The sequence below is a fragment of the Passer montanus genome, unplaced genomic scaffold, assembly GCF_014805655.1.
Source record: "Passer montanus isolate IOZ18808 unplaced genomic scaffold, ASM1480565v1 scaffold14, whole genome shotgun sequence".
NCBI lineage: Eukaryota > Metazoa > Chordata > Aves > Passeriformes > Passeridae > Passer > Passer montanus.
Genome location: NW_024360941.1, coordinates 2,604,909 through 2,617,086, shown reverse-complemented (window position 1 = coordinate 2,617,086; position 12,178 = coordinate 2,604,909).

The window sequence follows — 12,178 nt, the reverse complement described above, 5'->3', positions numbered from 1 at the left end:
CAGATACATGTCACTGTGGTACAGTTTATTCAATATCTTTTATTGATGCATTTTGTGTCTGACTTCCTGTTCTGTACAAAAAGACCACTTGACTCTTGCTGTGAAATACACTTAGAAATAGTTTGCAGACAACCAAAAAGTTCATATCACCTCTATCACCTCACTTGATTGTGATATTATATTCCAGCTACAGACTTTTAAAAAATGTGCTCACATGTTGCACATTTTAAAAAATATTGCTCACCTACACTGCACTGAGATATTTTTAGGCATTCATTCTTTTCCCCACAGACTGACAGGGTTTGACAGATAAAACCAGGATGCCACAAAAAGCCATGCACCCTTTTAAATACTTTTACAGCCAGTGGTGGTTCTGCTATTAAAATAATGGGTACTCAGTGAAAATTGATTATGACCCTCTCCGTTTTGGTAAATGCAAGCTGGAAAATGTACATCTTTACCACCAGAACCCAGAATCTCTTGGGAAAAAAAACCTGTCATCTGTTGAAAGACACTCTGAATAATATTTAACTAAAATACTTTCTTTTTTAAATAACTGTGAAAATAATTGTATTGTTTAAAAACATTTCAATTGCTACATTTAAACTGTTAAATGCCCTTTTTATAAATAATATGCACCTCAAACTTACATTAATTCAAGCATATAACTTTACACAACATAGTTTTGTAAACAAAGTAGGTTTGTATTCTATAATAAAAAAAAATCATTTGTTTTTAAGACTGCACTGTGTTAATTACATACAGGTATACATTTCTTCGATTACTACATTATTATTATCATCATAATCATCAAATTGTCTGTAATTAGTTTACATTTTAGATTGTGAATGGAATATCATGGAGCCAGGATAAGCTGGCATGGATCAGGCTGAAGGAGGAATGACAGCATCTCAACCATGCCCTCTCCTCTGTCTCTGTCTTTCCTGGAAGAGTCCTCTCCTTGCTCACAGCAGGAACACACAGGGATGTCTCCACAATACCCCAAATACCACGCTATTAGCTGGGGCACCTCAGTTTTGCTACAGTTTAATGAGAATTAGCTGAGAGTTGATGAAATATATTGTTCAGGTCCTTTACTTTTGATCCTTCTGGGTTTATAGTTAATCAATAGTAAACTAACTCCACAGTAAAGCATTAGTTGGATTTAGTGTTTAGAAAAGGTGTGAGAGGCTTCAGGACTAGAAATTGGTGATAGAGGTTCTCCACAGGCTTTATACCATTAAAGGAAAAATTGGAAAAAAAATAACTATTTAACACAAGGAAACTTGTGCTTTAAATTCCTGACTATTGCTAAGTACTTCCAGCGCAGAAAAGTAAAACTTCTTAGAGTATTTTCAAAGGTGGTAACCTAAATACTATATATAGTTCTTTAAATATCTTTTATTCAGATTAAAACTATTCAGCAAATGAATGCCTTTTGTCCATAACTCATTGAATCAAAAGTATCAATTGTTTGTCTTCCTGAAATAATATCACAAGAAAGTTGAACTTAAGTCATGGCCTAAGACCTCAAAGAGTGAGGAGAAGATAAATCACTTACAGACAGCATTTATATTATCAGTACTAGTGAGGCTTCTTTGTTTATTGAAAGACTGTTAGAAAATGTATTAATAACTTTTAATTTGATAGACTGAACTTGCCCAAAATAAATCTAAGCCATTTTTAGACCACCACAATTCATCACTTTAACTTATTACATGGGGAAAAATTCTTAATTGCCTCCAGAGTAATTTATTTTAAATGAAAGTGAAAAGAATTCATAAATTAATCATCGTTTTCAATTATTCTTTCCCAAAGCAGTGGGACCACTTATTTTCAAGAATATTTTTCCTACTCACAGAACATAAGACTGCTCAGTAAAACTCACTGAGCACCCAATTTTGAGCTGCATTTTGGTTAGTGACACAGCGGCTGCCCTGCATTTTCACTTTTCAGAGTGGTTACAAGAATAAAAGGGAAGCAGGCAAGGACTAAGTTGAAGTCAAAATTGGAGCAATCTCTGATGACTAATCAGTATTTAAGAGCTAAACTTGTGTTTAAAACAGTTTATCTTCTCTACAATTACCAACCAAACTTCAATATGGAGTTTGGTATTTCAATGAATCAAGTGCATTGGTAGGGATATTTCATTTGGCAAGCCATGGACAAAATTCTTTAGATTTTTATCATGTTATAACACTCTCTTCCTAGTCCCCAGAGGTGGTAACTCAATAACTGCAGGATAAGTCCAGACAAAAAAGCAGTCACAGGCTAAAATCCACTTGAGAGCTTTTCAATAAATTTAAGGAAGGCTAATCAGGCATGCCAGAGGGGTGTGAAACTTACCAATGACCTATCACGTTTTCATGGTGCAGCACTTCCTGCAATTCTAGTTAGGCATTATATCTACACTTTAGGAGAGAACTATGCTTGTATTAATAGCAGACAGAGCAACTGCTGATCTTTGTCTTCTTTCTTATTTTGATTTGCAAAAGGTTGGAAAACAATCTTCACTTTCCAAGAGGATTAGACTAAAGGAGTGATCAAAACAATACAGTCTGATGGGATACTCTTCTGCCTAACAAGGAAAAGACAGTGCATGGCATACTTGGCTTTCAAATGAGATGTCATAGACTCAAGTCTTAATTTTGTGGTCCTTGAAATGGTCAACACCTTTATCAAAAGGAAAATGAGACAGTACCAGCCATTTGTCCCAACATCCAAATAAGACAATGAGTGTCTCCATTTGTGTCTGCATGTCACCTGGTATCTTGAGCATGGGATGGCTGCACCAGCTGCTCACCAGGAACATGGGTGGCTGCCAAGCCTGCAGTCAGCCCTGGCTGCTGCAGGATATAACTGGGAATCTTGGAGGGGACCCATTCTCACTGTGAAGGCAGAAGTTGCTCTCTCTCCAATATACTTGACTCCAACAAGAATGTATTTTTTAATACTATGAAAGGGTAAAGTCACCCCACCCTAGTGGGTTTACTTCCTTTCCTGAAATGCACTGAAAACACAGCCAGGCCAGGCCTATCTGCAAATCATCACTCTCTGGTCATTTCCCTGGTGGTGCTTTCCTGTACTGCCTCCCAGCTGGCTACTTGTGCTGCTCTCTATCTGCTGCACAACCCAGAGGATACCTTCGACTGGGCAGAACCACACTCAATGGAACACAAGAATGAGAAATATTAAATTCCCTTTAATAAAATTCTAACAAAGGAGCAAAATTAACTCAAGTCTATTCATATTCAAAACAAAGGATCTCTGAGTAGAGTCTTCCCACAGCTATAAGACCAGTCTTAAGGAAAAGTGCACTCCCAGCACTTGCTTCCCTGATAAGCACATTATTTCTGCAAAGATGAGTTCACAGGCTGCAGCTAGTGCAGGATGGTTGCACACTCCAAAGAAATATACTCTTTATAAAGAAAAAGTCCTGTGGTAATTCAAGCTCAGCACTGTTTAAGGCAGCCTGCCCATGTAATTAGCAAGGGCAGACTGTAATATGGCAGGCCTGCTGGGGAAAATGAGTTCCTGAAAGCTCTGGAAGCTGGGCTTAGGTAAACACCTCTTGCCACAGCATTTAGTGTCCATTTTAATTGCACACGTCTTTAGCCCTGAATTACAACAAATTGTTAACACAAATAACATCTCAGTTATTTAACTGTTAGGGCCAGCCAGCCTGTGCTGTAAATGGATGACATCTCAGGTAATGAATATTCTTTCCAAAACTGGACCACAAAGGTATATAATAAAAATGTTCTAAGCACTCATTAGTGCTCATTTCCTTCTGCAGTCTACAAATGTTAAATCTAATTTTGTAGGTCTTTATATTCTCTTTGCATTCACTTTGGCTGGAAATGAATGGTGGTGTTAACTAAAAATATCTTCTCAACATTGAAATTAAGTACATTGTGTTAAAAATCATAGTCCAAACATCTGCAGTTCTTCTCAGCTCAAATTACACATAATTTAATTTCACTAAGTTCTCCATTATTTCAAAATACTTAAGCATGACTAACTTAACAGGAAAAACTGTTTTGAGCACAGAAAATATTAACCTTATTGTATATTCACGGTCAACCAAAAGAAGCAGCATGTCTGATGTTGACGCTAGGTAGCCTGTAAGAGATTTTACAACTTTTTTAACCACCCCAAAGAGAAATTATGTTAAGTTCAAAAGAAACATAATCCTCTCAGTCTCAGAAAAAAAAAATACCAAACCAAAACAAAACAAACAAATGCTGTCTGCATAGAAACATACATGGTAACCTGTCAATAAAGAGCAGTGCTGAAAGAAACATAATTCTCTCAGTCTCAGAAAAAAAAAAATTAAAAAAAAAAAAAAACCAAACAAATGCTGTCTGCATAGAAACATACATGGTAACCTGTCAATAAAGAGCAGTGCTCTACCCAGAGCAATGGGCAACAGACCCTGAAGACCTAGCAGAGATAATTGCTTCTCTTAGAGAAGCCAGAGCATATACCAATCTCAGCCACACATCCACATCTGGCCATGAATATTATGTTTACATTCCACAGAACCACACAAAGACAAAAAAAAAATGCATAGTTTGACACAATGTTTCTCCATCAGCATTAAAACCAGTGACACGCTGGTAACTCAGCCCAGACATCTGGGTGGGGCTGACAGGATCAAAGCCTGAAAACCTTTTGCACAATTTTAACATATCCTATATACATGTACCATTCTTCAGACAAAATGTTCCCTCAAGAATTACCTCAAGCTATTTGAAACTGTTGCTTAAAAATATTACTGTAATGTTGTAAATTTTAAGTGACACTTATATATAGATGTTAAATTAGATATTAAATCCTTCTCATGGAATACCAAATATCTATTAGCTTCCCTCGGCCAAAATGCTCCCTCAAGAATTACTTCAAGCTATTTGAAAACTGTTGCTTAAAAAAATATTACTGTAATGTTGTTAATTTTAAGTGACACTTATATATAGATGTTAAATTAGATATTAAATCCTTCTCATGGAATACCAAATATCTATTAGCTTCCCTCAAATTCTACCATGTGGTGCATTCGTAGCCTTTGGATACTGAGCTATCACAACAAACACTCTGTACATGGCTAGCCTGGTTATTAAACACATCTAAAGGAAAAAAAAACCAACTATGAGAAAAACCCTCAAAAGTAGAATTTTTTGTAAAAGCAGAACATATTTCTTGTGTCCTTTTGAAAGAATGTTCCCAACAATCTCTAGTATGAAGGGCTTCAACTTGAATGAGCTCTCAATATGCCAAGGAAAAGCTGAGATACAATAAAGTTTTGCTTTTTAAAAGGTAACATGTAACACTTGCCACGATCAGGATTTTCAAACGAAATTGCCTCTCCAGTTCTCCTTTGTCTTCAGCTGTACATGAGGAGCTGTGGGGTGCAGAACAGAGAATGCTAACCCCATCATTAACAATCTGCCCTATATTACATATAAAGCCTCTGCTTCCTGGGAAAATTAGAAGAGCAGCTCAGTATTCTCATGAACCAAAATAAGTCAGTCCTTAAGACCCAAAACCTGGCACTACCCTTTTAAAACCACAATTAACTTTTGCTAACAGAGAAAGCGAAGTAAGCTGTCATTATGTTTTAAATCAACCCAAACACAATAAATACTTGAGTAATTAATGAAACTTTTTTTTTTTTTTTTTGGTGCAACAGTTCCTGACATCATCTAATTTTTCCAAAACAATGTAATTTAATCATCTGGGAAACTAAGTGCACTGCCATGTACGGTCTTACACAGGAGGCCAACTGTAGTGGTTTGTAAGAAGAAAACTGGAAGCTGTAATAGGATTTCTCCCTTCCCCCTGACAAGCTGTAGACACAAGTTCAAAATTTGTAACTAAGACAATATACAAGGCTCAGTTGTGCCCACCATAACATTAATTTCATATCACTATAATTACACACTCAGACAAAGCTTCTCCTGGTTTATACCATCTAAAACTACCACTAGGACCACAGAATGGTGACATTAAACTTTTGTTTACAGTCATAAAACAGCATAAGCTCACTGGAAAAGTCAACATTTATTTGAAATTATATTAAAATAACAATTTAAGTCCAAAATTCACATGAAGTACAAACAACTGCAAGCCCAGAGTTTTCCTGACTTTTCCTTTATATACACCTAATAAATTATCCTGTGATCCTCCAACTTCAAAATACATTCAAATTCTAATTTATGATTATATTAAGCCAAGTGAAAGGACACTTTTAATCCTGAGGCACCATTCCTTTCTGCATAACAAAATAAATTTTACCTTTTCTTTTCTCCAAACTTTTATTAGTGTAAGTATCTATGACACACTCCTACTGCACTTTTTTATTACTAAAAAGAAGAATCAGTACTTGCAACTGAACAAGAGATCTGTCCAAAATTTACCAAAGGCAACTGTGGGTCCTGCATTTGGAGTGGAACAACCCCATGCTCCAGGACAGGCTGGGGGTGACCTGCTGGAAAGCAACTCAGCAGAGAAGGATCTGGGGGTCCTGCTGGACAACTTGTCCGTGAACAAGTAGGGCCCTTGTGGCCAGAAAGGCTGATGGTGTCCTTGGGTGCATTAGGAAGAACACTCCAGCAGGATGAGGGAGCTGATCCTGCTCCTCTGCTCAGACCTGGTGAGGCACATCTCGAGTGTTGTGTCCAGTTCTGGGCTCCTCAGGACAAGAGAGACAATGAGCTCCTGGAACTGGTTCACTAGGAAGGCTACAAAAAATTATGAAGGGTCTGGATTAGCCCTCCTATGAGAAAAGGCAGAGAGAGCTGGGCCTGTTCAGCCTTGAGAAGAGACAACTGAGAGGGGAACACATCAATGTCTGTCAGTATCTGCAGGGAGGGTGACAGGACAGTCTGGTTTGTCTCAGTGGTGCCAACTAACAGGACAAGAGGCAGTGGGCAGAACCTGATGCACAGGAGGTTCCACCTGCACATGAGGAAAAACTCTACTGTGCAGGTGACCAAGCACTGGTACAGATTGCCCAGAGAGGTTGTGGAGTCTCCTTCTGTGTAGATATTCAGTCATCTGGACACAAGTCTCAGTAAACATGGTCTAGGGGACTCTGCTTGAGCAGTGAGGGTGGACTAGATGACTGCCAGTGGCTGCTTCCAACCTCATCCATTCTGTGATTAAAATACCAGGGTAATGACATGGCACTCTTATACCAACCATAGATGCAGAGTGAAGATGACAACCATGGCAGGATTTGTGCTTCCTGTGACAACAAAACAGGTAAACGAGGGCATAGTCCTACACCTCTTTCTCTAAATCTATTTTCCTGCATACTAATCCTCCCATTTTAAACAGGCACCTGGGTCCTGATACCCTCCTAGCACGTCAGAGCTGCCAGACTTCAGGAAAGCTCATCCTCTTCAGCAGCATGTATGGAAAAGGTGGCAATGTGGAGGTGCATTGCACACAAGCAGCAGCAGGGAAGGCAGGACTCTTGCACGAAAGCCTTTGAAACCAAAGTCTAAAGTAACAAAACAAGTTAACCTTCCAGCAAAACTTTATACAATAAAAAACTCAACCACTGATGTAAAACAGACCCTCTATTTCTGTGCACAGGTTAGTCATGGACATAGACCTCATGCCTGAGGTGCAAATTTGACCTTGGTTTTACATTGCTGACCTTCCTACAAAAGGGCATTGGAGTTCTATGGATAAAAAGCACTAGAGGGACAAAGTATATCTTCAATAGTATTATAATCACAGCAGAAAGTCACAACTGATTCACACCAACGTGACTGTAAAATCCATTATTTTAAGTTCCACAGTAAAACAAAAGAGGAAGGTATTGCATATGAAACAGAAAGAATAATGAAACAGAAAGAATATAAAGTTGGGATGATTCAACAGCATTTTTGAATGATAATTATCCATGGAAAAAGTCAGCAAGCACATCCTCCAAAAAGGAGAACAAAAATCTATGTAGGATAAAAATACCTTGATTCCTAAATGGTGCTTTTTTTTCTTCAATTTTTTTTTCTCCCTTCAGGTGAATTTTGAAAGCCCTCTTAATCTCCTGCTGGATTCCTCTACCAACAAAGTCACTGATGAGGAATTCATGAAGGGTATACAAACAAACTAACTGGAGCATTTACAGAAATCTGCAAAGTAGATTCTGTAAAACAGTATTACTTCTACATATAAGCCCTTTGTCCAAATCCCATGGTCAAAAAGTTTGATGGAAGAAATCAGAACAATTAGAGTGAAAAAACGTTCATCTGTACTTGTGCTCTTGAGCCAAGCTGTATCAAATATTGCCTGAAATTCTTCCTGAAAAGCTGACCACTTAACCCACTTTCTGAAAAGACTGAAAACAAACAAGCAAAAATCCAACAAGAAAATCAGACTTGAATGAACTGGATATGAGAAATTTTCTCAGCTGACAATATTTAATGTGAATTTGTACACACTGGCAAGTGGGACTGGCAATGAAGACAGAGCAAATCAGATTTCTCGGAGAAAAGCCAATTCTCAGATTCCTAAAACTGACAAGACTTCTTACTTCCTTCTCTCTCAGAACAGGTGCTGCTCCTTTCTGCATTTTTATTTTTTGCTTCACTGTTTGATTTTGAATATTAGCACACTGCCAGCCTTCTTCATTCATAATTCATCCCTTACTGACAAGACTGAAGTAAAACCTTTTTAAAGGAGCTAGAGACTTACTGGTGTTTAGGATATTCAGCTGAGATAAAGTCAGGTTTGAGAAGCAGCTCCTACAGTTATTTCATTATTTGCAAAGGAAGATCATTCTACCAGGACAGACTTCATGGTCAACACAGATGTTTGCCATGATCTACCTAAGGCAGCCCCTGGCACGGTTTGGTTATTCCTGCAAACCCAAGTGCTCCCTTGTATAAATGTCTTTGCTTCTCACAAATTTTAAAAAGTCCATCTTGGGGCTCAGAAAAGACAACTTCTGAACATTGGCTACATCAACACCACTCATTTACCCTCACAGGAATACATTTCACCTCAAGATTGCAATTCTCACTTGCTTTGCTTACCTTTAATAATTGTAACCAGTACTACAGTATTAGCAAACAACACCTCTGCAAGGTCTTAAAACAAGCAAATCCTTGAACACATTTTTTCCACACATGCCTTTTTAAGCAAGGGCACTTAGCTCCATCTGCTGGATTTAGACAATTTCTCTCTGAGGCTGAAGAACACAAATGGATTTATTTTCCTTATATGCCTAAAACAGAAGTCCAAACTGCTGCTAAGTAAATACCTCCCCAAGTGCTATAAAGGCATCACTCCTACCTGAAGGTCCATTAACACATCTCATTAATGCCTGCCCCTAGGAGCAGCAACACCCATCCTTGGCACACCTGTCTCTAACTCACAGGTAATTTCTTGTATTTTGCCCTGTTTGCTATGTTAATTATAAACACAGAAGCCAGGAGCCACTAAGGGTAGGCTGTCCAACCAGATTTAATTAACTATTTCAAACAGCTAAGCAAAAATCACTGGAGGAAAAATAAAAGCCTGACTAGTAAATATTAACATAATCTTTCAATCTGAACCTGTAATACTATAAAAACCCACTCACTAATAATACTGCTGTGTCATGAGAAATTTTAGAAATGGGTGTTTTGCAGCTGATGGAAATCAAATTGTCTAAATAAAGGAATATCCTTATTTAAAGAAAACATCTTACAATGAGTTTAGAGGTTCCTAAATACATATTCATCATTGCTTCTTCCTTTGGTATGCACTGTTTCAGCTCATCAAATACTTCTAATAGCCAGAATGGGATAAAGATATGCAAAATTTCATTAAAATATATATATTTTTAACTATTTACAATTGTAAAATTCTAAATCAGAGTTTCTGGGGAAAAAAAAAACTATAAAAATATTTTTATCATCTGTCTGTGATAACTAGTGTAACTAATATATGGCTTACCTGTGTCAATGAACCAATAAGAACTGTACCAATAAAGTCTTTTAAAAAACTCAAGCAAATAAAAATCCCAAAACAACACACCAACCAAACACCTCTATACCCCATTCTTTTTATAGGCCTTATTCTTACATTATTTTTACAAGTGTATTTTCTTTTATCTTAATTAAGCATGGCTAAATTTACACTGGAGTAATTGAAAGCAGAGCAGGGACTGCATGCCTGCAGACTGAGCTCTCTGTGTACTTTGGTGGGATTTTGTTCATCTGAGCACAGGCACAAAATGTTTTTATGGCACAGTAGGTATTTCAGTGGAAAAAGAAAACCTTCTGAAATACTTTGGCTGTCAGCCACCTACCTTTGGCTGTTTGTTACACTTTCTTTCCCCTGAGCCAGTCACCAGGACACTGTTTTTGACACTGACTTTTCTTACAATCTCTCCTCCTGAAGATATATTGAAACAGCTATTTAGTACACAGAGAGCAAATCCAGGGGAAACAAACCTTTTCCTCTTCCTATACTACACAGAATTTTTAATGCAAATCAATCTGAAGTACATCTATTTTCCAAAATACGGCGGGATTTTTTTGCTTGTTTGTTGGGGGTTATTTGTTTTAATTAAAATAAAAATGAAAGCCGTGTGGTTTGTAACTACGTTTCAGAAGCCCTTTGCTGCCCTCATGTGTTTCATGAGCAAAGTAATCCTTGAAGTCTACATATAAAACAAAGCAAAACGGATTCTCCAATCAAGATTACTTCTGTTTGAAACCAGCATAGTCTATACAAATAATAAGGAAAAATAGCTGAAAGTTTATCTCTTTTTTCTGTTAAAGCTAGGCTGGCTTGTTTAAAATTTAACGACTATATATTAAAATTAAGTATTTCACTTGAGATAATCATAATCCTGGAAAAACAGATTTCAAGGGCAGCAGGCCAATTTAGAGAGTGTTGATCATGTTAGACTGATGGCAAATCTTAAATTTTTAATGAAAAGTATGTTTTTAAATAACGCATAATGTCAGCATATTTCTGTTGCTTACACTAACTGGCAAAGTAACTTCTTTCCTGTTCCATTCTACTGTACCACAGAGAATAAAAACCCGTGACTGCTGCATTAAGGCTGCTGCTCCTCCCACAACCAGTACATCCAAAGCTATAATGACCACAGCAAGCTGTCCTTTGACACTCCCACGACACACTACTCACGAGGGCCTCAGTGCTCAGTCACAGTTTGATGGAATTTGCCTCTGAATTTGGTTGCTGAGGTTCAAACCATCCTTAAAAAGGTTTCACTATTCAGTTCTTATGTCATCCTATTCCGTCCCTACGCTGATCCCAGACCTCAATCTGTCAGTACGAGTTTGTAATAAATAGTAATAACATCTCCAACGCCAATCCTGTGTTTACAGTGATGAACCGTGTCAGAATAACCAATAAAACCTGCCCTGCTAACAAGCTCTTCCATACACTGGCTATAAGCCATAAATAGCCTTCCTTGTAACAAAACCGGTGGCAGTTCAGCCAATTCCCCAACTATTCCATGGAGGAGGGCAAAGGCAAAGCGGGATCGTGACCCCCACAGGTTTGTTCCCCAAGCACAGCGCTACCAGGTGTGCTGCTGGCACCACAGGACAGGACACCTGTGCTAACAAGAGGGCACATGAGGGGAAAGCAGCAGAGAGAGCTGGAACATACAGCAGGTTTAAAACATACAAATATCCTATTTACATGCGTAAAAATGCCTGGTGATGGAAATTAACTAAGAGGGGTCCATTAAGTCGAAATGGCCTAATGGGGCTTTTAAACGCTGAACACTGGCCTGCTCACCCAAGTACCAGCATGACCAGTCTCTGAGGAAAGTCATGGTTTCTCTCCGGTGTTCCTTCAGCACAAGCTCTCTCACTGGGACGCAGGGGCTGCGGGCAGCGCTGTGCAGCACCGGGCAGCTCTGCCCTGCCCTGCCCGCCCGTGCCTTCCCGGGCTGAAGCCTGGAACCTGCCTTCCTGCTGCTTCCCTCTCCTGCCGGCAGCCCAGCCTGCAGGTGCCAGCTAACTCTCCCCTCGGAGAAGGGTTTGCACGAGTTTATAACCTGGCAGACACCTGAACGCTCAGCATCCCTTCGCCCCTCCCTGGCAGCCGTGCGCGCCCGGCGCGCGTCTCCCACATGGAAAACCCCGCTGGAAACACGGCTCTGCCCAGGCGCCGCTGAGCGCTCTCCAACACAGCTCAGACT